The sequence below is a fragment of the Crinia signifera genome, chromosome 3 (assembly GCF_055691185.1).
Source record: "Crinia signifera chromosome 3, ASM5569118v1, whole genome shotgun sequence".
Classification (NCBI taxonomy): domain Eukaryota; kingdom Metazoa; phylum Chordata; class Amphibia; order Anura; family Myobatrachidae; genus Crinia; species Crinia signifera.
In genome coordinates, this window is record NC_139219.1 from 329,728,379 (window position 1) to 329,753,958 (window position 25,580).

The 25,580-nt window shown below is 47.8% G+C and overlaps 1 protein-coding gene across 1 annotated transcript in view; it reads left to right on the top strand.

The window, feature by feature from the left end:
• Positions 1-14,922: 14,922 nt before the first annotated feature.
• CLU (clusterin) overlaps positions 14,923-25,580 on the top strand; it is a 32,427-nt gene continuing 21,769 nt past the window's right edge. The window contains exon 1 of the mRNA XM_083178854.1: positions 14,923-15,080. The gene's annotated coding sequence lies outside the window, so the exon portion shown is untranslated. The remainder of the gene's footprint in view (positions 15,081-25,580) is intronic.

Consider the following 25,580-nt stretch of genomic DNA (forward strand, 5'->3'; position numbering starts at 1 on the left):
CCAGACAGCTAATTGCCAGATCGCAGCGGGGAAGCAGGTCACACGTTGTTACACAACTCTGTCTGTTGTGCATTAAGCGTGTTCCTTCCCCTCAGAGACTGGCTCGAGTCCAGGCCATACACTCATTGTGCAGATGTTCTGCATGTGTAGAGAGAGGGGTAACGGGCTCCGTCTATTAAATTCAGCTTTCACATTCTATTGGGGGGAATTCAAATGCTTTATCGCGCCTGTTCTCCCATCTAAAGTGACGGGAGAACACAGTGCGATATTCGCATGGTGAGTTTCATCACACACTTCACGCCTGTTAAAGTCGGTTTTAGGTGCACAAAGTGCTTAAACCCGACCAAACTATTGGGCGCAGTGAGAAAGTCCCAGGTAGGTGCTCAAATTACTTTTCTCATTTCTTAGCTTGTAGTGAGCTGAAAAGATGTGTGTGTGCCCGGCCCCAGAAACATTTGAATACCAGCGCCGGGCACACACGGGTGCATTGGTATTATAATTGCTGTATCACATATACAAATAGGCAGCATAGGCCCTTATTCTGGTTCACTCGCAAAGGCAAATTCCTTCTCAAATTGACAAAACCATGAGCACTGTAGGTGGGGCAGATGTAACTTGTGCAGAGAGAATTAGATTTGGGTGGGGTTTTACTTCAAAGTGAGATCTATATTGCAGTGTAAAAATAAAGCAGTCAGTATTTACCCTGCACAGAAACAAAATAACTCACCCAAATCACAACTCTCTCTACACATGTTACATCTGCCCCCCCCCCCTGCAGTGCACATGGATTTGTCCATTTGAGAAGGAATTTGCCTTTGCGAGTGAACCAGAATAAGGGCCATAGTGTCAATGTAAGGGTCTTAAAAAGCAAACTATGTACATACATTCAAGGTTGAGAGATAGGTTTTAATGTTGGTTTCTTAGGCATGAAGATGTTTTGGTGATGGTTTTCATCTGTTTGTCCTGAATAAATCCAGAATTTGTTGTGGCCTTACTTGCACAAGGCTTGCTTACCTGACCATCTCCTTCAGGAAGAAAATGCTCTGTTCCTGGGCTTCCCTGGTAATGTATGATTGCCAGCACCTGTGGTGACACCTTTCTTATCAGTTACCTAGCTCCCCACAGGTGCTGGCAATCATACATTATCCATACCTCCCAGCATGCCCCTCTCCAGGAGGACACAATGCTCTGTTCCTGGGCTTCCCTGGTAATGTATGATTGCCAGCACCTGTGGTGATACCTTTCTTATCAGTTACCTACCTCCCCACAGGTGCTGGCAATCCTACATTATCCATACCTCCAAGCATGCCCCTCTCCATGACACAATGCTCTGTTCCTGGGCTTCCCTGATAATGTATGATTGCCAGCACCTGTGGTGACACCTTTCTTATCAGTTACCCAGCTCCCCACAGGTGCTGGCAATCATACATTATCCATACCTCCCAGCATGCCCCTCTCCAGGAGGACACAATGCTCTGTTCCTGGGCTTCCCTAGTAATGTAGGATTGCCAGCACCTGTGGTGACACCTTTCTTATCAGTTACCCAGCTCCCCACAGGTGCTGGCAATCATACATTATCCATACCTCCCAGCATGCCCCTCCCCAGGAGGACACAATGCTCTGTTCCTGGGCTTCCCTGGTAATGTTTGATTGCCAGCACCTGTGGTGACACCTTTCTTATCAGTTACCTAGCTCCCCACAGGTGCTGGCAATCATACATTATCCATACCTCCCAGCATGCACCTCTCCAGGAGGACACAGTGCTCTGCTCCTGGGCTTCCCTGGTAATGTATGATTGCCAGCACCTGTGGTGACACCTTTCTTATCAGTTACCTAGCTCCCCACAGGTGCTGGCAATCATACATTATCCATACCTCCCAGCATGCCCCTCTCCAGGAGGACACAATGCTCTGTTCCTGGGCTTCCCTGGTAATGTAGGATTGCCAGCTCCTGTGGTGACACCTTTCTTATCAGTTACCTAGCTCCCCACAGGTGCTGGCAATCCTACATTATCCATACCTCCCAGCATGCCCCTCTCCAGGAGGACACAATGCTCTGTTCCTGGGCTTCCCTGGTAATGTAGGATTGCCAGCATCTGTGGTGACACCTTTCTTATCAGTTACCTAGCTCCCCACAGGTGCTGGCAATCATACATTATCCATACCTCCCAGCATGCCCCTCCCCAGGAGGACACAATGCTCTGCTTCTGGACTTCCCTGTTAATGTATGATTGCCGGCACCTGTGGTGACACCTTTCTTATCAGTTACCTAGCTCCCCACAGGTGCTGGCAATCATACATTATCCATACCCCCCAGCATGCCCCTCCCCAGGAGGACACAATGCTCTGCTTCTGGACTTCCCTGGTAATGTATGATTGCCAGCACCTGTGGTGACACCTTTCTTATCAGTTATCTGGCTCCCCACAGGAGATGGCAATCATACATTATCCATACCTCCCAGCATGCCCCCCTCCAGGAGGACACAATGCTCTGTTCCTGGGCTTCCCTGGTAATGTATGATTGCCAGCACCTGTGGTGACACCTTTCTTATCAGTTACCTGGCTCCCCACAGGAGATGGCAATCATACATTATCCATACCTCCCAGCATGCCCCTCTCCAGGAGGACACAGTGCTCTGCTCCTGGGCTTCCCTGGTAATGTATGATTGCCAGCACCTGTGGTGACACCTTTCTTATCAGTTACCTGGCTCCCCACAGGAGATGGCAATCATACATTACCAGGGAAGTCCAGGAACAGAACATTTTCTCCATCATGGAGAGGGGCAGATAGGCAACCCTGACTTAACTCTTTTAAATAAACCCCTGACCAGCATACGGTTTGACCAGCCTATTGAATTAACTTAAGAATGATGGATCCTGTCCATGTGAATTCAATACCATTAATCAAGTCTGAGCAATCGCCCCCCTCCCCAATTACAAGGCAGGCAATAAAACTCCAATATAAACAATCATTGCAATAGTACAGTGGTTCCCAACCCTGGTCCTCAAGTACCCCCAAAAGTGCACGTTTTCCAGGTCTCCACACAGAATCACAGGTGACATAATTAGCTCCACCTGTGATCTTTTCAAATGTGTCTGAATAATGAGTGCACCTGCTGAGTGACCTGGAAAACGTGCACTGTTGGGGGTACTTGAGGACCAGGGTTGGGAACACTTGAAGGTAAAATTAGGTTTCAACTTAGTAAAGACCACTAAAATCTAGAGAAAATATTAACAGTGTCATTAATTACCTAATCAATATATTTCAAAAACTGAAGGAGCAGATGCACAAGCCAGAATTGCATGGGTTCTTAGCCCAAAGCCCAATCATAGCCCAATGTAACTACATCTAACCTGGCTTGCCTTTCCCCATAACCTAATGTAACCATACCTCACCTGGCTAGCCTTTCCCCATAGCCCAATGTAACCATCCCTGACCTGGCTAGCCTTTCCTCACAGCCCAATGTAACCATCCCTAACCTGGCTAGCCTTTCCCCATAGCCCAATGTAACCATCCCTGACCTGGCTAGCCTTTCCTCATAGCCCAATGTAACCATCCCTAACCTGGCTAGCCTTTCCTCATAGCCCAATGTAACAATACGTAACCTGGCTAGCCTTTCCCCATAACCCAATGTAACCATCCCTAACCTGGCTAGCCTTTCCCCATAGCCCAATGTAACCATCCCTGACCTGGCTAGCCTTTCCTCATAGCCCAATGTACCCATCCCTAACCTGGCTAGCCTTTCCTCATAGCCCAATGTAACAATACGTAACCTGGCTAGCCTTTCCTCATAGCCCAATGTAACAATACGTAACCTGGCTAGCCTTTCGCCGTAACCCAATGTAACCATACCTAACCTGGCTAGCCTTTCCTCATAGCCCAGTGTAACCACCCCTAACCTGGCTAGCCTTTCCTCATAGCCCAATGTAACATACCTAACCTGGCTAGCCTTTCCTCATAGCCCAATGTAACCTTACTCAACCTGGCTAGCCTTTCCTCATAGCCCGATGTAACAATACCTGACCTGGCTAGCCTTTCGCCGTAACCCAATGTAACCATACCTAACCTGGCCAGCCTTTCCTCATGTCCCAATGTAACCGTACCTAACCTGGCTAGCCTTTCCTCATAGCCAAGTGTAACTATACCTAACCTGGCTAGCCTTTCCTCATAGCCCAGTGTAACATTACCTAACCTGGCTAGCCTTTCCTCATGTCCCAATGTAACCATACCTAACCTGGCTAGCCTTTCCTCATAGCCCAATGTAACCTTACCTAACCTGGCTAGCCTTTCCTCGTGTCCCAATGTAACCATCCCTAACCTGGCTAGCCTTTCCTCATAGCCCAATGTAACAATACGTAACCTGGCTAGCCTTTCCCCATAACCCAATGTAACCATCCCTAACCTGGCTAGCCTTTCCCCATAGCCCAATGTAACCATCCCTGACCTGGCTAGCCTTTCCTCATAGCCCAATGTACCCATCCCTAACCTGGCTAGCCTATCCTCATAGCCCAATGTAACAATACGTAACCTGGCTAGCCTTTCCTCATAGCCCAATGTAACAATACGTAACCTGGCTAGCCTTTCGCCGTAACCCAATGTAACCATACCTAACCTGGCTAGCCTTTCCTCATAGCCCAGTGTAACCACCCCTAACCTGGCTAGCCTTTCCTCATAGCCCAATGTAACATACCTAACCTGGCTAGCCTTTCCTCATAGCCCAATGTAACCTTACTCAACCTGGCTAGCCTTTCCTCATAGCCCGATGTAACAATACCTAACCTGGCTAGCCTTTCGCCGTAACCCAATGTAACCATACCTAACCTGGCCAGCCTTTCCTCATGTCCCAATGTAACCGTACCTAACCTGGCTAGCCTTTCCTCATAGCCAAGTGTAACTATACCTAACCTGGCTAGCCTTTCCTCATAGCCCAGTGTAACATTACCTAACCTGGCTAGCCTTTCCTCATGTCCCAATGTAACCATACCTAACCTGGCTAGCCTTTCCTCATAGCCCAATGTAACCTTACCTAACCTGGCTAGCCTTTCCTCGTGTCCCAATGTAACCATACCTAACCTGGCTAGCCTTTCCTCATAGCCCAATGTAACCATACCTAACCTGGCTAGCCTTTTCTCACACCCCAATGTAACCATCCCTAACCTGGCTAGCCTTTCCTCATAGCCCAATGTAACCTTACCTAACCTGGCCAGCCTTTCCTCATGTCCCAATGTAACCGTACCTAACCTGGCTAGCCTTTCCTCATAGCCCAGTGTAACTATACCTAACCTGGCTAGCCTTTCCTCATAGCCCAGTGTAACCACCCCTAACCTGGCTAGCCTTTCCTTATAGCCCAATGTAACATACCTAACCTGGCTAGCCTTTCCTCATAGCCCAATGTAACCTTACTCAACCTGGCTAGCCTTTCCTCATAGCCCAATGTAACCACCCCTAACCTTGCTAGCCTTTCCTCATTCCAATGTAACCTTACCTAACCTTGCTAGCTTTTCTTTATAGCCCAATGTAACCGTACCTAACCTGGCTAGCCTTTCCTCATAGCCCAATGTAACCATCTCTAACCTGGTTAGCCTTTCCTCATATCCCAATGTAACCATACCTAACCTGGCTAGCCTTTCCTCATATCCCAAAGTAACCTTAGCTAACCTGGCTAGCCTTTCCTCATAGCCCAATGTAACCTTACCTAACCTGGCTAGCCTTTCCTCATAGCCCAATGTAACCGTACCTAACCTGGCTAGCCTTTCCTCATAGCCCAATGTAACCTTACCTAACCTGGCTAGCCTTTCCTCGTGTCCCAATGTAACCGTACCTAATCTGGCTAGCCTTTCCTCATAGCCCAATGTAACCGTACCTAACCTGGCTAGCCTTTCCTCATAGCCCAGTGTAACCATCCCTAACCTGGCTAGCTCTTTCTCACACCCCAATGTAACCATCCCTAACCTGGCTAGCCTTTCCTCATAGCCCAATGTAACCATACATAACCTGGCTAGCCTTTCCTCATAGCCCAGTGTAACCATCCCTAACCTGGCTAGCCTTTCCTCATAGCCCAATGTAACCACACCTAACCTGGCTAGCCTTTTCTCACACCCCAATGTAACCATCCCTAACCTGGCTAGCCTTTCCTCATAGCCCAATGTAACCATACATAACCTGGCTAGCCTTTACTCATAGCCCAGTGTAACCATCCCTAACCTGGCTAGCCTTTCCTCATAGCCCAATGTAACCATCCCTAACCTGGCTAGCCTTTCCTCATAGCCCAATGTAACCATCCCTAACCTGGCTAGCCTTTCCTCATATCCAAAGGACTTTAAACCTTTTATCAAATTTGTTGCTCTGCTCTGAACCTTTTAAAGTGGTTTACACCGTATTCTAGATAAGGCTGGAAAAATTATTTTTGCAGTGGAATGATTACCTATTCGTGTCTTGCTTCTAGGCCCCTTTTTATGCATGCTGATACCTTATTGGCCTTTGCTGCTTCTCCTTGACATTGAGAATTGCAACTAAGTCTACTGTCAATGAGAACCCCCAAATCCTTCTCCATTGATGAGTTCCCTACATCTACCTCATATTTTGTAGATCAACGTGAGGCTCTGTATCAAAGGCCTTAGCTAAATCTACGTAGACCACATCTACTGTGTTGCCATGGTCTAAGTTCCCACTCCCTTCCTCACAGAAGTTAATAAAGTTAGTTTGACATGATGTATCCTTCACAAATCCATGCTGGTTCCCACTAATAATCTTATGGTACACCAAGTACTCTTGAATGCTATCTCTTTATCTACCCTCCAGTAAATTCCCCACTATTGATGTCAGACTTACCGGTCTATCATTTCCTGGATGTATTTTACTTCTCTTTTTAAATAATGGCGCCAGTCCCTTGGTACCTGGCCTGATTAAATTGAATCTGTGAAATTTAAGTATAGTGGCCTGGCCCTAGCTATTTCTGCGCTCAGCTCCATTAGAACCCTTGGGTGCAAACCAACCGGCCCTGGAGCTTTATTTATTTATATTTTGCAGACAAACTCAGTCAAACAAGTACTAAGTAACGGGACATCATCATTTTTGTTGTTTTGTAATATTCTCATCATGTGTTCCTCTCCATTAAACACTAACGAAAAGAAAGTGTCCGATTCCTCTGCTTTTTCCTTATCGTCATTAATCAATCAGCCTATCTCATTTCGTAGGGGTCCAATATTGTCTTTTTTAACCTTTAACCATTGATATACTGTACTTTAAAAAACTTTTTAGGGTTTGTCTTGCTTTCCATTGCAATTTGCTTTTCATTTTTTATTTTTGCAGATCTGATTTCGTTTTTGTATGCTTTATTGCATTCCTTGTGGAAGCGAAAAGATTCCTCATTCCCATCAGACAAATAATTTAAATTCTTCTTCTTGTCCATTTCTACCCTTCGCCTCTGATTGAGCCACATAGGTTTATACTTAATACCCTTGCCTTTGTTACTCATGGGAATGAATTTATGTAGGTTACCTTGGAATATCTCAGCGCAATGGCCGTGATTCTGCTTGGTTCGCTGTCTAGCAGTTCCTTTGTGGATGTGTACCATTTCATTCGGATGCGGAGTTGATGGTCAAGTCAAAAAAATGTCTACATTTTTTCAACATGGTCTTTATCTACAACATCCTCATGGTCATCGCTAATTTTTTGGTGCCACTCGAACACACGCGCCTTTGATGTACAGTCTGCTCCGTAAGCCGCAGTTAGCATATGGAAAGATTCGGTGGGAGTTTTGTTTCATTTAACAAAATTTTCTAAGTTTACACTTTGTTCTTTTGAACTAAAGGGAAAAACGCACTGGAAAAAATTTACCGTCTACACAATGCTGTGTGCACGAGAGGGTTGAAACTTGCAAAACTATTTGGGATAGGCCAAGGTCATTGTTTTCGCCTCACATAATAGGGTTTATTTCTTTTACAAATACAGTCTTGTTATTGAAAAGGCGCAACTGGTATGCGACACACACAAGCGTACAGTTAGTCTGACTGCAGGCAGTTCTTGTACTTGCCCCTAGTATGCCACACACACACAAGCGTACAGTAAGCAGGGCTGGTGCAAGGCACCGGAGCTCCCCAGCCGAGTCGTGGTAGGGGCGCCCCGGTGCCGGGGGGGCGGTGGTGGTGGTACCTGTGTAAAAAACTTGCGGCGCCGGCATCCCTGCAGTGCTTGAGCGGGCAGGGGTGTCCGTGCCGCGGGGGTACCTGCGGCGCTGTCATTGTGTACAAAGCTGGCGGCGGCCGGCGGGGTCCATGCAGTGAATAGGGAAGCGCTAGTTATTTTCTATTCACGCCGGTGCCGCAAGTTTTTAACACAGTTCGCTAACCCTCCATGCTGGGGGTGAGGGGCAAACTGCCGCCCTCCAGGTGCCGGCGCCCTAGGCAAATGCCTAGAGCTGCCTAGTGGTGGCGCCGACCCTGACAGTAAGTCTGACTGCAGGCAGTTCCTGGACTTGCCCCTGGTATGCCACACACACAAGCGTACAGTAAGTCTGACTGCAGGCATTTCCTGGACTTGCTCCTGGTATGACACACACACAAGCGCACAGTATGTCTGACTGCAGGCAGTTCCTGGACTTCCCCCTGGTATGGCACACACACAAGCAAACAGTAAGTCTGACTGCAGGCAGTTCCTGGACTTCCCCCTGGTATGGCACACACACAAGCGTACAGTAAGTCTGACTGCAGGCAGTTCCTGGACTTGCTCCTGGTATGCCACACACACAAGCGTACAGTAAGTCTGACTGCAGGCAGTTCCTGGACTTGCTCCTGGTATGCCACACACACAAGCGTACAGTAAGTCTGACTGCAGGCAGTACCTGGACTTGCTCCTGGTATGACACACACAAGCGCACAGTAAGTCTGACTGCAGGCAGTACCTGGACTTGCCCCTGGTATGCCACACACACAAGCGTACAGTAAGTCTGACTGCAGGCAGTTCCTGGACTTGCCCCTGGTATGCCACACACACAAGCGCACAGTAAGTCTGACTGTAGGCAGTTCCTGGACTTGCTCCTGGTATGCCACACATACAAGCGTACAGTAAGTCTGACTGCAGGCAGTTCCTGGACTTGCTCCTGGTATGACACACACACAAGCGCACAGTAAGTCTGACTGCAGGCAGTTCCTGGACTCACTCCTGGTATGCCACACACACAAGCGCACAGTAAGTCTGACTGCAGGTAGTACCTGGACTTGCCCCTGGTATGCCACACACACAAGCGCACAGTAAGTCTGACTGCAGGCAGTTCCTGTACTTGCTCCTGGTATGCCACACACACACACAAGCGCACAGTAAGTCTGACTGCAGGCAGTACCTGGACTTGCCCCTGGTATGCCACACACACAAGCATACAGTAAGTCTGACTGCAGGCAGTTCCTGGACTTGCTCCTGGTATGCCACACACACAAGCGCACTGTAAGTCTGACTGCAGGCAGTTCCTGGACTTCCCCCTGGTATGCCACACACACAAGCGTACAGAAAGTCTGACTGCAGGCAGTTCCTGGACTTGCTCCTGGTATGACACACACGCAAGCGTACAGTAAGTCTGACTGCAGGCAGTTCCTGGACTTGCTCCTGGTATGCCACACACACAAGCGCACAGTAAGTCTGACTGTAGGCATTTCCTGGACTTGCTCCTGGTATGCCACACACACAAGCGTACAGTAAGTCTGACTGCAGGCAGTTCCTGGACTTGCTCCTGGTATGCCACACACACAAGCGTACAGTAAGTCTGACTGCAGGCAGTTCCTGGACTTGCCCCTGGTATGCCACACACACAAGCGCACAGTAAGTCTGACTGCAGGCAGTACCTGGACTTTCCCCTGGTATGCCACACAAACAAGCGTACAGTAAGTCTGACTGCAGGCAGTTCCTGGACTCGCTCCTGGTATGCCACACACACAAGCGTACAGTAAGTCTGACTGCAGGCAGTTCCTCGACTCGCCCCTGGTATGCCACACACACAAGCGTACAGTAAGTCTGACTGCAGGCAGTTCCTGGACTTGCTCCTGGTATGACACACATACAAACGTACAGTAAGTCTGACTGCAGGCAGTTCTTGTACTTGCCTCTAGTATGCCACACACACAAGCGTACAGTAAGTCTGACTGCAGGCAGTACCTGGACTCGCCCCTGGTATGACACACACAAGCGCACAGTAAGTCTGACTGCAGGCAGTACCTGGACTTGCCCCTGGTATGCCACACACACAAGCGTACAGTAAATCTGACTGCAGGCAGTTCCTGGACTTGCCCCTGGTATGCGACACACAAACAAGCATACAGTAAGTCTGACTGCAGGCAGTTCCTGGACTTGCTCCTGGTATGCCACACACACAAGCGCACAGTAAGTCTGACTGCAGGCAGTACCTGGACTTGCCCCTGGTATGCGACACACAAACAAGCATACAGTAAGTCTGACTGCAGGCAGTTCCTGGACTTGCCCCTGGTATGCGACACACAAACAAGCGCACAGTAAGTCTGACTGCAGGCAGTTCCTGGACTTGCCCCTGATATGCGACACACAAACAAGCGCACAGTAAGTCTGACTGCAGGCAGTTCCAGGATTTGCCACTTTAAATACCAGGATGGAGAAACTGCCAGCTGAGGCTGAACCTGACTTTTCCGACTCTTTACCAAGTTACCAAAGTGGCGTATTGGAAAATAAAAATGTTGCAGAAGTGACCCGACATGGGCAGCACCGGAGGTATAACACAGAGCCGGCCTTAGGCATAGGCAAACTAGGCAATTGCCTAGGGCATTTGGAATGCCTAGGGGCATCAGCAGCTTCTGCTGATTAAAATGATATGCAGCATGCCTATATTCTGTGTGTGAGTGAGGCTGTATCTGCATATGAAATAGTGTATTCATGGAAATCACTGTAACATAGCATTCCGTATGCAGGTACAGCCACAGTCACACACAGAATATAGGCATGCCGCATATCATTTTAATCATTGGAAGCTCCTTCTGTGTGCTGGTCATAACAATGCAAATAATACAAATTTTCAGCAAAAAATGCACCCAACGTTAGCAGAACTGGCCAGGAGCTGCATGGCCTATTGAGGCAAGATGTATTAGGAAACATCTGTATCCAAGCAGAGGCAGAGGTCACAGTGTTAGCGGCTGGTTAGAGTGCTGTCTGGGGGTGGGTTGGTTGTGCAATAGTGTTCAGCATATGTGTAAGGGGCATTATGTGTGTCATGTATAAATGCATTAATAATGTGTGACATATGTGTAACAGGCATTATGTGTGTCATGTGTATAAGGGCATTAATAATGTGCAACATTGTGTAATGGGCATTATGTGTGTCAGGTGTATAAGGGCATTAATAATGTGCAACATATGTGTAAGGGGCATTATGTGTGTTATTATGTGTATGAAGGGCATTAATAAAGGTTGGCATAATGTGTAAGGGGTATTATGGTTATAAAGACATTAATAATGTGTGTCATGTGTAAGGGGCATTACTGTGTGGTATTATCAGGGGTGCCGAGAGAAAGGGGTAGGGGGTACAAATTACCCAGGCCAAAGTCTGATGGAAGGGCCCAGTGGGAGCCCCGGGCCCCCTCCCCTTAAGTGACAGCAGCAGCTGCAGCTCTTCTCCTCTGCCCAGCACACATTGCTTTGTGCTGGGTTGCAGTGTGGCCATGGAGGTGCTTAAAATACAATATTTTCTCAGGATTTTTTTCTAAGGGTATAATGTGAATAATGTGAGGAGTAATGTACATAAGGTAAAGTGGTACTACTGTGTGATGTAACGTGAATAAGGGACACCATTGCATGATATAATGTGAATAAAGTGGCATTACTGTGTGGCATAATTTGAATTGGGGGTACTATTGGGTGGCCATGCCCCTTCCCAGCAAGAACACACCCCTGTTTGGGCTGCTCACCGAATGTGTGCACTGTTTCTATTTAAAATATTGCGGGTAGGAGCACCAAAATGATGACTGCTATGATGAGGGTTGATGGTGCTGGGAAAGGGGAGAAGAGTCAGAGGCGGAACTAGTGGCGGTGCTAGGGGGCACCAGCCAAAATCTTGCCTAGGGCGTCATTTAGGCTAGGGCCGGCTCTGGTATAACATGCCGTGTGGCCAGGGCCGTTTCTAGAGGCGGACAAGCCGTGCAGCAGCCCGGGGCGCCGCACGGCTTGTCCGCCTCTGTTTGACAGCCGGGGCGCCCTGCAGCTTACCCAATGCCGCAGGCGCCGCAGCAGCCTCCTCCCCGGCGTCCACACACAAGCAGAGGGAGGGGAGGGGAACGCATCGCGCGTCTGTCCCTCCCCCTCGCTTAGTGTGTCACTGGGCTGTCAGCCTATCAGCGCTCGCGGGCTGGCAGCCAATAAGGAGCCAGCCCGCGGGGTATGAATGGCTGATGGGCGACGGCTCAGGACAGACAAGTACACACTACACAGTGAAGGGCAAGGAATCAGCGCTGCAGCAGCACTCCCCAAGGAAGCAGCAGCAGAGGCGATGGCACAGGGGGAGACACAGAAACAGTGAGTTTGGCACTGTGGGGGCATAGATCTATGGCACTGTTGAGGCATATTTGGCACTGTGGGGGCATACATCTGTGGCACTGTGGGGGCATATTTGGCACTGTGGGGGCATATGTTTGGCACTGTGGGGGCATATGTTTGGCACTATGGGGGCATAAGTGTGGCACTGTGGGGGCATATGTGGCACTGTGGGGGCATATTTGGCGCTGTGGGGGCATATGTGGCGCTGTGGGGGCATATGTGGCGCTGTGGGGGCATATCTGGCACTGTGGGGGGCATATATCTGTGGCACTGTGGGGGCATATGTGTGGCACTGTGGGGGTATATATTTGTGGCGCTGTGGGGGCATATCTGGCACTGTGGGGGCATATTTGGCACTGGTGGCATGTGTGGCACTGTGGGGGCATAGCTGTCACTGTGGGGGTATATATGTGTGGCGCTGTGGGGGCATATCTGGCACTGTGGGGGCATATTAGTAAACGGCATCAGTTGTGCGTCAGCAGCGCGTGGGGCATAATTTGTAATGGCCATTACGGTGTGGGGTCTAATGGGCATCACGGTGTGCGACATAATGTGTAATTGTCATCACGGTGTGTGTGACATAATGTGTAAATGTCATAACGGTGTGTGACATAATGTGTAATTGTCATCACGGTGTGCGGCGTAAAGTGTAATTGTCATCACGGATAAATAGTGTATAATGATTTAAGTAGCCTGTCATTGTTTGGCCTTGATCTGTGAGGTGTACTAAGTCCCTGTGTGGCCTTCAGCCGGCCAATTTGAGTGCGGGAGGACAATGACAATTCCTGCGGTAACCAATGTCTGGTCATGCAGAATGCAAATGTGTGATGTAAGGTAATTGTCTTCCTGCTAGACCACGCCCTTATATTAAACCACACCCCCTTTTAAATTAAGCCACACCCCCTATTTCGGCGCGCGCCTCCGGCGCGCGCAATTTCCGCAGTACCATGTAATGTATTTCATTGGGGGGGGGCGCATTTTTTTTCCTTCGCCCTGGGTGCTAAATTGTCTAGAAACGGCCCTGCGTGTGGCTATGGGAGCGGTGCCATCACTGGGTGGCAGCGCTACTGTACTGCAGAGGTGGGATAACAGGATGAATGGGCACAATGTAGCGTACTGAGGGGGAGATTCTCTAAGAATCTCTGCCCCCCTTCGCCGCCCATTGCATATTTAATTATCGCATATGCTGTAACATATGCGATAATTAAGGCAAAGGACAGCTCTTGCGTTAAGAGCTGTCCTTTGCGGTGAGAGTCGCCGGGTCCCAGCAGGTCCCGGCGTCTCTCCCCTCCCTCCATCACCCGGCGCTGCTGCTGCTGCACCGGGCTCTCCTCCTCCCTGCACCCGGAAGAGGATCAGTGCAGGGAGGAGGTCACAGGTCCGGGCAGCACTGCGCTGTGCTGCCCGGACACAGGTGAGGGGGGAGGGGGCGATGCGGGGCGGCGGGGGGTCGGCGCGGGGCGGCGGAGGGTTGCGATAGAAGCCCATTGGCTTCTATGGGGCATCGCCAGATTTTTCTGGCGATGCCCCCCGCCGCGGTAACCCGGCGGGGGATGCTTACAGCATCCCAAAATGCAGTAAAAACCCCGATAACGGGTTTTTACCGCATTTTTAGCTTAGAGAATCCCGCCCAGAATCTCCCCCTGAGTGTGGTGGGCAGTCTGTAAAAGTGGATGATCATCCATAACATAGATTGTTACCATAGATGGCTGGTTGCAGTATCACCATCGATGGTGACCATCGATAGTGACTGCATTGATGGCCATCCCAATCCTGGAGAGCAGACTCTCTGCAGCCTTTCCTGTAAGTGGGGAGGAGGTATTGACCAGTAGAGGGGGAGGAGGCCAGCAGAGGGGTGGTGTGGGGGCTGAATTCGAGACACTTTCCCACCCTTTCGTTGGGCCAGGAGGGGAACCCTATTTTTGGGCCCCTCACAGCCATTCCGGGCGGGTAGGTAAGTACTTCAGCCCACCGGGAATCTTCCCTGTTGCCACTATGGCCAATCCACCTCTGCCCGGGAGGGTACAAAACTGTGGGCGTTTCCAGCCATCGGACTTTTGGGGACCAAAGTATTTTGTGGCTGTGAACAAAAAAACATAACAAAAAACTGTCAAATAAAAAATATTGTCTCTGTGATATTATAAAGAATCTTTCTCTTTACTAATATTCTGCTACATTGTCTATAACTACACCCCATTTACACTTGTTCAAGTGACGATAAGAAATAACACAGTAAGTACAGTACAGTCTCTGAAAAGCGATATAAATATTTTGTATAATGTCATTGTGTCAGAACTATAATGCTGAGACAGTTCTGTCTGTGTGCGCCCTCTACTGGGGATGTGGAGGCAGCGCAGCCCTGCAGGACCAGCAGAGGGATGCACTCCCTCTTCCAGAATCCTCTGCCTGCAGACTGCTGGTACATTCCCCCCTGATGACTCAGTCTGGATCTCTCTATATAAATATCATAAGCATCTCGTAGACTGCATAGACCTCTGCCAGAAGCTCAGCCTCTATACACAGTCATCCTCCAGGTAAGGGCTGCACACAGTCTCCTGATACCATTACCTCTATTATCTATTATCCCCCAGGGTGACCTGCCTGCACCCTCTCTACAAGGACCCAAACGTTTCTACCACTGCCTATTTACTAAAGGGTCATCCAGGAATCCAGCTTTTAACAGTACAAGATAATGGGGACAGGTGGGGTCATTTATGGGGGCAGGTAACGGATGGGGAAAAATTGGAAGAATTAAATGGCCACAAAATAAAAAAAACAGATAATGATATATAATAATAATAATAATAATAATAATAATAATAATAATAGTAATAATAATAATAATAATAGTTACAGCCTTGGGTCTAACTTGCAAATAACAGTATGCAGCACTTATAATAACTATTTACTGTGCAGCATCCAGCTATTGTCAGACAAGCAGTTTTTAGAACAAGCGTTAATTATAAACCCTATAATATACAGTAGCCTAGCGGGGCTTGAACTTTAACTATTTGCTGTCGGGTAAGAAATGTATAAATAGTGCAGTTATAAAGTAACCTCTGTGCCCCAAATACAGTACATGCCGATTATTCTATGTGTGAATGTAGTTTATTCTACTTCAGCTAGTTTATAAAGGATCAGAAGAGGTCTGGGGGTACAGCTGTACAAGGTTCGGTGACTTGGGGGGGTGGGGAGGAGGGGGGGGGGGGTGCTGTGGTTAATTAGCACATAAGAAACATTGGGACTTAGAAAGCGAGTTGCCCTTAAACACTTTTGGCTCATCTTGGGGACATACAAAATTACCTTTTCGCAATCCATACTATATTGACACAATGTATGTCCTGCGTCTGTGCAATGTAGCATTAATGACTAGAAATGACTTCAGTGTGATCATCTTCTGCTACATTATAATATTCCCAGGACTGCGGCCTAATTTCATTTAATGCTGGTATACTGTGTATTACCCATCCATTCGGTTAGTAAAATGTGGAAATGGATAATGTTGGAAGGATTTCCCTCTGACACAGTTGCAAGTCTTTATATAAAGTGTCACCCCAACTCAGTAAACTCATGTTAATATACAGTAATAGCGGCCTTACCATAATGTCCCTTTACACCAGGACACTCATGAATTATACAGATTCCATGGCTGACTTATTTCAAGCCTGCATGTCACTTAGTTTTAATCAGCCACAGAACCTGTGTAATTCATGAGCGTTTTGGGTTAAAGGGACAGTTTGATATTGCTATATAAATGTAGTACAAGGAGACGCTACATAAACACATGCACATGTCAACACCTTACATGTATGACGATACACATGCATGATGCAGAAAGGGAAAGTACCCACATTGAAATGTTTATTTACAAAAATATCTTAGTTACATGTGCTATATTAAGCATTTAGAGGTGATTCTGGTTGGTTTGCAAAAGCAAACTCCTTCTTTAATAGACAAAACCATGCTGCGCTGCTGGTGGGGCAGATGTTACATGCGAATGAGTTGGGCGAGGTGTGTTCAAACTGAAATCTAAATTGCAGTGTAAGAATAAAGCAGTCAGTATTTACCCTGCACAGAAACAAAGTAACTCACCCAAATGTAAATCTCTCTGCACCTGTTACATCTTCCCCACCTGCAGTGCAGCATGGTTTTAAAGAAGGAGTTTGCAAACCAACCAGAATCACCCCTTTAATGTGCTAAGGATGAGAGGGCAAAGTCCCGCTTGTGCTCAGCGCTACATTGAACTGAAGTAAGTAAAAATTAAAATGACAGGAGCAGGTGGTAAGCAGCCCATACACGCTGCGATGCCGGGCTGTGCATTATGTGCTTTGAGGTGCGCGCTCCCGCGGCACCTCATCGCACAGTACAAAAAGTATGTGCTTGCACATACTTTTTGTACTTAGTTTTCATCACATTGCATCGCATCGCATGCACAACGCAAACACAGGCAATGCGATGTGATGTGATGCGTGCTAGTTAAGCACCGAACGCACGCCCGTATCGCAGCGTGTATGGCCAGCAGTAGAATTATGGTGCTTACTCGCTGGTGCAGGAATGGGGCTCATGCCCCCATAGCTCTGACCAATAGGGGTAAGATACCTATCTCTCTTATGGTGTCCATAAGGTTTGAACTTTTTAGTTCAAATAGCATCGCGTGTAGATCACATCACACCGTGCACCAAATGTAATAGGGTGTGAGAATCAGAGTGAGAGATTTTGGGAGAGTTTTTCCAATTTTTTTAAAAAGCGGCAATCATTTTTTTTCCAGTGTAAATGATTACAACTAAAAAAGAATTCGAACAACTCTCCCAAAATCTCTCACTCTGATTCTCACATCTTATTACATTTTGCCCTTGTTTCTTTTAGGCTTGCGGTGCGCAGTCCCACGTAGTTCACACCGCAAGCCCAAAAAATATGTGCAGGCGGTACTTCTCATTCTAGATCAGGCGGTACTTCTCATACTAGATCAGGCGGTACTTCGCATACTAGAGCAGGTGGTACTTCTCATACTAGAGCAGGCGGTACTTCTCATTCTAGATCAGGAGGTACTTCTCATACTAGATCAGGCGGTACTTTTTCATACTAGAGCAGGCAGTACTCCTCATACTAGATCAGGCGGTACTTCTCATACTAGATCAGGCGGTACTTCTCATACTAGATCAGGCGGAACTTCTCATACGAGAGCAGGCGGTACTTCTCATTCTAGATCAGGCGGTACTTCTCATGCTAGATCAGGCGGAACTTCTCATACGAGAGCAGGCGGTACTTCTCATTCTAGATCAGGCGGTACTTCTCATGCTAGATCAGGCGGTACTTCTCATACTAGATCAGGCGGAATTTCTCATACTAGAGCAGGAGGTACTTCTCATACTAGAGCAGGCGGTACTTCTCATACTAGATCAGGCGGTACTTCTCATGCTAGAGCAGGTGGTACTTCTCATACCAGATCAGGCGGTACTTCTCATACTAGAGCAGGCGGTACTTCTCATACTAGATCAGGCGGTACTTCTCATACTAGAGCAGGCGGTACTTCTCATACTAGATCAGGCGGTACTTCTCAAGCTAGAGCAGGCTGTACTTCACATACTAGATCAGGCGGTACTTCTCATACTTGATCAGGCGGTACTTCTCATACTAGAGCAGGTGGTACTTCTCATACTAGAGCAGGCGGTACTTCTCCTACTAGATCAGGCGGTACTTCTCATACTAGAGCAGGCCGTACTTCTCATACTAGATCAGGCGGTACTTCTCATACTAGAGCAGGCGGTACTTCTAATGCTAGAGCAGGCGGTACTTTTCATACTAGATCAGGCGGTACTTCTCATACTAGATCAGGCGGTACTCCTCATACTAGATCAGGTGTTACTTCTCATACTAGATCAGGCGGTACTTCTCATACTAGAGCAGGCGGTACTTCTCATACTAGAGCAGGCGGTACTTCGCATGCTAGAGCAGGCGGTACTTCTCATGCTAGAGCAGGCAGTACTTCTCATACTAGATCAGGCGGTACTTCTCATACTAGATCAGGCGGTACTTCTCATACTAGATCAGGCGGTACTCCTCATGCTAGATCAGGCGGTACTTCTCATTCTTGATCAGGCGGTACTTCTCATACTAGATCAGGCGTTACTTACCATACTAGAGCAGGCGGTACTTCTCATACTAGAGCAGGCGGTAATTCTCATACTAGAGCAGGCGGTACTTCTCATACTAGAGCAGGCGGTACTCCTCATACTAAAGCAGGCGGTACTTCTCATACTAGAGCAGGCGGTACTTCTCATACTAGATCAGGCGGTACTTCTCATGCTAGATTAGGCGGTACTTCTCATACTAGAGCAGGCGGTACTTCTCATGCTAGAGCAGGCGGTACTTCTCATACTAGATCAGGCGGTACTTCGCATGCTAGAGCAGGCGGTACTTCTCATGCTAGAGCAGGCAGTACTCATACTAGATCAGGCGGTACTTCTCATACTAGATCAGGCGGTACTTCTCATACTAGATCAGGCGGTACTCCTCATGCTAGATCAGGCGGTACTTCTCATTCTTGATCAGGCGGTACTTCTCATACTAGATCAGGCGTTACTTACCAGACTAGAGCAGGCGGTACTTCTTATACTAGAGCAGGCGGTAATTCTCATACTAGAGCAGGCGCTACTTCTCATACTAGAGCAGGCGGTACTCCTCATACTAAAGCAGGCGGTACTTTTCATACTAGAGCAGGCGGTACTTCTCATACTAGATCAGGCGGTACTTCTCATGCTAGATTAGGCGGTACTTCTCATACTAGAGCAGGCGGTACTTCTCATGCTAGAGCAGGCGGCTGACATCACAAAATGTTTACACTGACTTTTATTACCGAGAAAAATCCTTTGATGCACAGCAAATATCGAATGATTGCTCTCTTGTTCGGTCGCATGTGAGAGGATGTGTTTACATACACATCGCCTTCTCATACTAGATCAGGCGGAACTTCTCATACGAGAGCAGGCGGTACTTCTCATTCTAGATCAGGCGGTACTTCTCATGCTAGATCAGGCGGTACTTCTCATACTAGATCAGGCGGAATTTCTCATACTAGAGCAGGAGGTACTTCTCATACTAGAGCAGGCGGTACTTCTCATACTAGATCAGGTGGTACTTCTCATACTAGATAAGGCGGTACTTCTCATGCTAGATCAGGCGGTACTTCTCATACTAGATCAGGCGGTACTTCTCATGCTAGATCAGGCGGTACTTCTCATACTAGATAAGGCGGTACTTCTCATACTAGATCAGGCGGTACTTCTCATACTAGAGCAGGCGGTACTTCTCATACTAGATCAGGTGGTACTTCTCATGCTAGAGCAGGTGGTACTTCTCATACCAGATCAGGCGGTACTTCTCATACTAGAGCAGGCGGTACTTCTCATACTAGATCAGGCGGTACTTCTCAAGCTAGAGCAGGCTGTACTCCTCATACTAGACCAGGCGGTACTTCTCATACTAGATCAGGCGGTACTTCTCAAGCTAGAGCAGGCTGTACTTCTCATACTAGAGCAGGCGGTACTTCTCATACTAGATCAGGCGGTACTTCTCAAGCTAGAGCAGGCTGTACTTCATATACTAGATCAGGCGGTACTTCTCATACTTGATCAGGCGGTACTTCTCATACTAGATCAGGCAGTACCTCTCATACTAGATCAGGCGGTACTTCTCATACTAGATCAGGCGGTACTCCTCATACTAGATCAGGCGGTACTTCTCATACTAGAGCAGGTGGTACTTCTCATACTAGAGCAGGCGGTACTTCTCCTACTAGATCAGGCGGTACTTCTCATACTAGAGCAGGCCGTACTTCTCATACTAGATCAGGCGGAACTTCTCATACGAGAGCAGGCGGTACTTCTCATTCTAGATCAGGCGGTACTTCTCATGCTAGATCAGGCGGTACTTCTCATACTAGATCAGGCGGAATTTCTCATACTAGAGCAGGAGGTACTTCTCATACTAGAGCAGGCGGTACTTCTCATACTAGATCAGGCGGTACTTCTCATGCTAGAGCAGGTGGTACTTCTCATACCAGATCAGGCGGTACTTCTCATACTAGAGCAGGCGGTACTTCTCATACTAGATCAGGCGGTACTTCTCATACTAGAGCAGGCGGTACTTCTCATACTAGATCAGGCGGTACTTCTCAAGCTAGAGCAGGCTGTACTTCACATACTAGATCATGCGGTACTTCTCATGCTAGAGCAGGTGGTACTTCTCATACACGATCAGGCGGTACTTCTCATACTAGAGCAGGCGGTACTTCTCATACTAGATCAGGCGGTACTTCTCATACTAGAGCAGGCGGTACTTCTCATACTAGATCAGGCGGTACTTCTCAAGCTAGAGCAGGCTGTACTTCACATACTAGATCAGGCGGTACTTCTCATACTTGATCAGGCGGTACTTCTCATACTAGATCAGGCGGTACCTCTCATACTAGATAAGGCGGTACTTCTCATACTAGATCAGGCGGTACTCCTCATACTAGATCAGGCGGTACTTCTCATGCTAGATTAGGCGGTACTTCTCATACTAGAGCAGGCGGTACTTCTCATGCTAGAGCAGGCGGCTGACATCACAAAATGTTTACACTGACTTTTATTACCGAGAAAAATCCTTTGATGCACAGCAAATATCGAATGATTGCTCTCTTGTTCGGTCGCATGTGAGAGGATGTGTTTACATACACATCGCCTTCTCATACTAGATCAGGCGGAACTTCTCATACGAGAGCAGGCGGTACTTCTCATTCTAGATCAGGCGGTACTTCTCATGCTAGATCAGGCGGTACTTCTCATACTAGATCAGGCGGAATTTCTCATACTAGAGCAGGAGGTACTTCTCATACTAGAGCAGGCGGTACTTCTCATACTAGATCAGGTGGTACTTCTCATACTAGATAAGGCGGTACTTCTCATGCTAGATCAGGCGGTACTTCTCATACTAGATCAGGCGGTACTTCTCATGCTAGATCAGGCGGTACTTCTCATACTAGATAAGGCGGTACTTCTCATACTAGATCAGGCGGTACTTCTCATACTAGAGCAGGCGGTACTTCTCATACTAGATCAGGTGGTACTTCTCATGCTAGAGCAGGTGGTACTTCTCATACCAGATCAGGCGGTACTTCTCATACTAGAGCAGGCGGTACTTCTCATACTAGATCAGGCGGTACTTCTCAAGCTAGAGCAGGCTGTACTCCTCATACTAGACCAGGCGGTACTTCTCATACTAGATCAGGCGGTACTTCTCAAGCTAGAGCAGGCTGTACTTCTCATACTAGAGCAGGCGGTACTTCTCATACTAGATCAGGCGGTACTTCTCAAGCTAGAGCAGGCTGTACTTCATATACTAGATCAGGCGGTACTTCTCATACTTGATCAGGCGGTACTTCTCATACTAGATCAGGCAGTACCTCTCATACTAGATCAGGCGGTACTTCTCATACTAGATCAGGCTGTACTCCTCATACTAGATCAGGCGGTACTTCTCATACTAGAGCAGGTGGTACTTCTCCTACTAGATCAGGCGGTACTTCTCATACTAGAGCAGGCCGTACTTCTCATACTAGATCAGGCGGAACTTCTCATACGAGAGCAGGCGGTACTTCTCATTCTAGATCAGGCGGTACTTCTCATGCTAGATCAGGCGGTACTTCTCATACTAGATCAGGCGGAATTTCTCATACTAGAGCAGGAGGTACTTCTCATACTAGAGCAGGCGGTACTTCTCATACTAGATCAGGCGGTACTTCTCATGCTAGAGCAGGTGGTACTTCTCATACCAGATCAGGCGGTACTTCTCATACTAGAGCAGGCGGTACTTCTCATACTAGATCAGGCGGTACTTCTCATACTAGAGCAGGCGGTACTTCTCATACTAGATCAGGCGGTACTTCTCAAGCTAGAGCAGGCTGTACTTCACATACTAGATCAGGCGGTACTTCTCATACTTGATCAGGCGGTACTTCTCATACTAGATCAGGCGGTACCTCTCATACTAGATAAGGCGGTACTTCTCATACTAGATCAGGCGGTACTCCTCATACTAGATCAGGCGGTACTTCTCATACTAGAGCAGGTGGTACTTCTCATACTAGAGCAGGCGGTACTTCTCCTACTAGATCAGGCGGTACTTCTCATACTAGAGCAGGCCGTACTTCTCATACTAGATCAGGCGGTACTTCTCATACTAGAGCAGGCGGTACTTCTAATGCTAGAGCAGGCGGTACTTTTCATACTAAAGCAGGCGGTACTTCTCATACTAGAGTAGGCGGTACTTCTCATACTAGATCAGGCGGTACTTCTCATGCTAGATTAGGCGGTACTTCTCATACTAGAGCAGGCGGTACTTCTCATGCTAGAGCAGGCGGTACTTCTCATACTAGATCAGGCGGTACTTCGCATGCTAGAGCAGGCGGTACTTCTCATGCTAGAGCAGGCAGTACTTCTCATACTAGATCAGGCGGTACTTCTCATACTAGATCAGGCGGTACTTCTCATACTAGATCAGGCGGTACTCCTCATGCTAGATCAGGCGGTACTTCTCATTCTTGATCAGGCGGTACTTCTCATACTAGATCAGGCGTTACTTACCATACTAGAGCAGGCGGTACTTCTCATACTAGAGCAGGCGGTAATTCTCATACTAGAGCAGGCGGTACTTCTCATACTAGAGCAGGCGGTACTCCTCATACTAGAGCAGGTGGTACTTCTCATACTAGAGCAGGCGGTACTTCTCATACTAGATCAGGCGGTACTTCTCATGCTAGATTAGGCGGTACTTCTCATACTAGAGCAGGTGGTACTTCTCATACTAGAGCAGGCAGCTGACATCACAAAATGTTTACACTGACTTTTATTACCGAGAAAAATCCTTTGATGCACAGCAAATATCGAATGATTGCTCTCTTGTTCGGTCGCATGTGAGAGGATGTGTTTACATACACATCGCCTTCTCATACTAGATCAGGCGGAACTTCTCATACGAGAGCAGGCGGTACTTCTCATTCTAGATCAGGCGGTACTTCTCATGCTAGATCAGGCGGTACTTCTCATACTAGATCAGGCGGAATTTCTCATACTAGAGCAGGAGGTACTTCTCATACTAGAGCAGGCGGTACTTCTCATACTAGATCAGGTGGTACTTCTCATGCTAGAGCAGGTGGTACTTCTCATACCAGATCAGGCGGTACTTCTCATACTAGAGCAGGCGGTACTTCTCATACTAGATCAGGCGGTACTTCTCATACTAGAGCAGGCGGTACTTCTCATACTAGATCAGGCGGTACTTCTCAAGCTAGAGCAGGCTGTACTTCATATACTAGATCAGGCAGTACTTCTCATACTTGATCAGGCGGTACTTCTCATACTAGATCAGGCAGTACCTCTCATACTAGATCAGGCGGTACTTCTCATACTAGATCAGGCGGTACTCCTCATACTAGATCAGGCGGTACTTCTCATACTAGAGCAGGTGGTACTTCTCATACTAGAGCAGGCGGTACTTCTCCTACTAGATCAGGCGGTACTTCTCATACTAGAGCAGGCCGTACTTCTCATACTAGATCAGGCGGAACTTCTCATACGAGAGCAGGCGGTACTTCTCATTCTAGATCAGGCGGTACTTCTCATGCTAGATCAGGCGGTACTTCTCATACTAGATCAGGCGGAATTTCTCATACTAGAGCAGGAGGTACTTCTCATACTAGAGCAGGCGGTACTTCTCATACTAGATCAGGCGGTACTTCTCATGCTAGAGCAGGTGGTACGTCTCATACCAGATCAGGCGGTACTTCTCATACTAGAGCAGGCGGTACTTCTCATACTAGATCAGGCGGTACTTCTCATACTAGAGCAGGCGGTACTTCTCATACTAGATCAGGCGGTACTTCACATACTAGATCAGGCGGTACTTCTCATACTTGATCAGACGGTACTTCTCATACTAGATCAGGCGGTACCTCTCATACTAGATAAGGCGGTACTTCTCATACTAGATCAGGCGGTACTCCTCATACGAGAGCAGGCGGTACTTCTCATTCTAGATCAGGCGGTACTTCTCATGCTAGATCAGGCGGTACTTCTCATACTAGATCAGGCGGAATTTCTCATACTAGAGCAGGAGGTACTTCTCATACTAGAGCAGGCGGTACTTCTCATACTAGATCAGGCGGTACTCCTCATACTAGATCAGGCGGTACTTCTCATACTAGAGCAGGTGGTACTTCTCATACTAGAGCAGGCGGTACTTCTCCTACTAGATCAGGCGGTACTTCTCATACTAGAGCAGGCCGTACTTCTCATACTAGATCAGGCGGTACTTCTCATACTAGAGCAGGCGGTACTTCTAATGCTAGAGCAGGCGGTACTTTTCATACTAAAGCAGGCGGTACTTCTCATACTAGAGTAGGCGGTACTTCTCATACTAGATCAGGCGGTACTTCTCATGCTAGATTAGGCGGTACTTCTCATACTAGAGCAGGCGGTACTTCTCATGCTAGAGCAGGCTGTACTTCATATACTAGATCAGGCGGTACTTCTCATACTAGATCAGGCGGTACTTCGCATGCTAGAGCAGGCGGTACTTCTCATGCTAGAGCAGGCAGTACTTCTCATACTAGATCAGGCGGTACTTCTCATACTAGATCAGGCGGTACTTCTCATACTAGATCAGGCGGTACTCCTCATGCTAGATCAGGCGGTACTTCTCATTCTTGATCAGGCGGTACTTCTCATACTAGATCAGGCGTTACTTACCATACTAGATCAGGCCGTACTTCTCATACTAGAGTAGGCGGTACTTCTCATACTAGATCAGGCGGTACTTCTCATGCTAGATTAGGCGGTACTTCTCATACTAGAGCAGGCGGTACTTCTCATGCTAGAGCAGGCTGTACTTCATATACTAGATCAGGCGGTACTTCTCATACTAGATCAGGCGGTACTTCGCATGCTAGAGCAGGCGGTACTTCTCATGCTAGAGCAGGCAGTACTTCTCATACT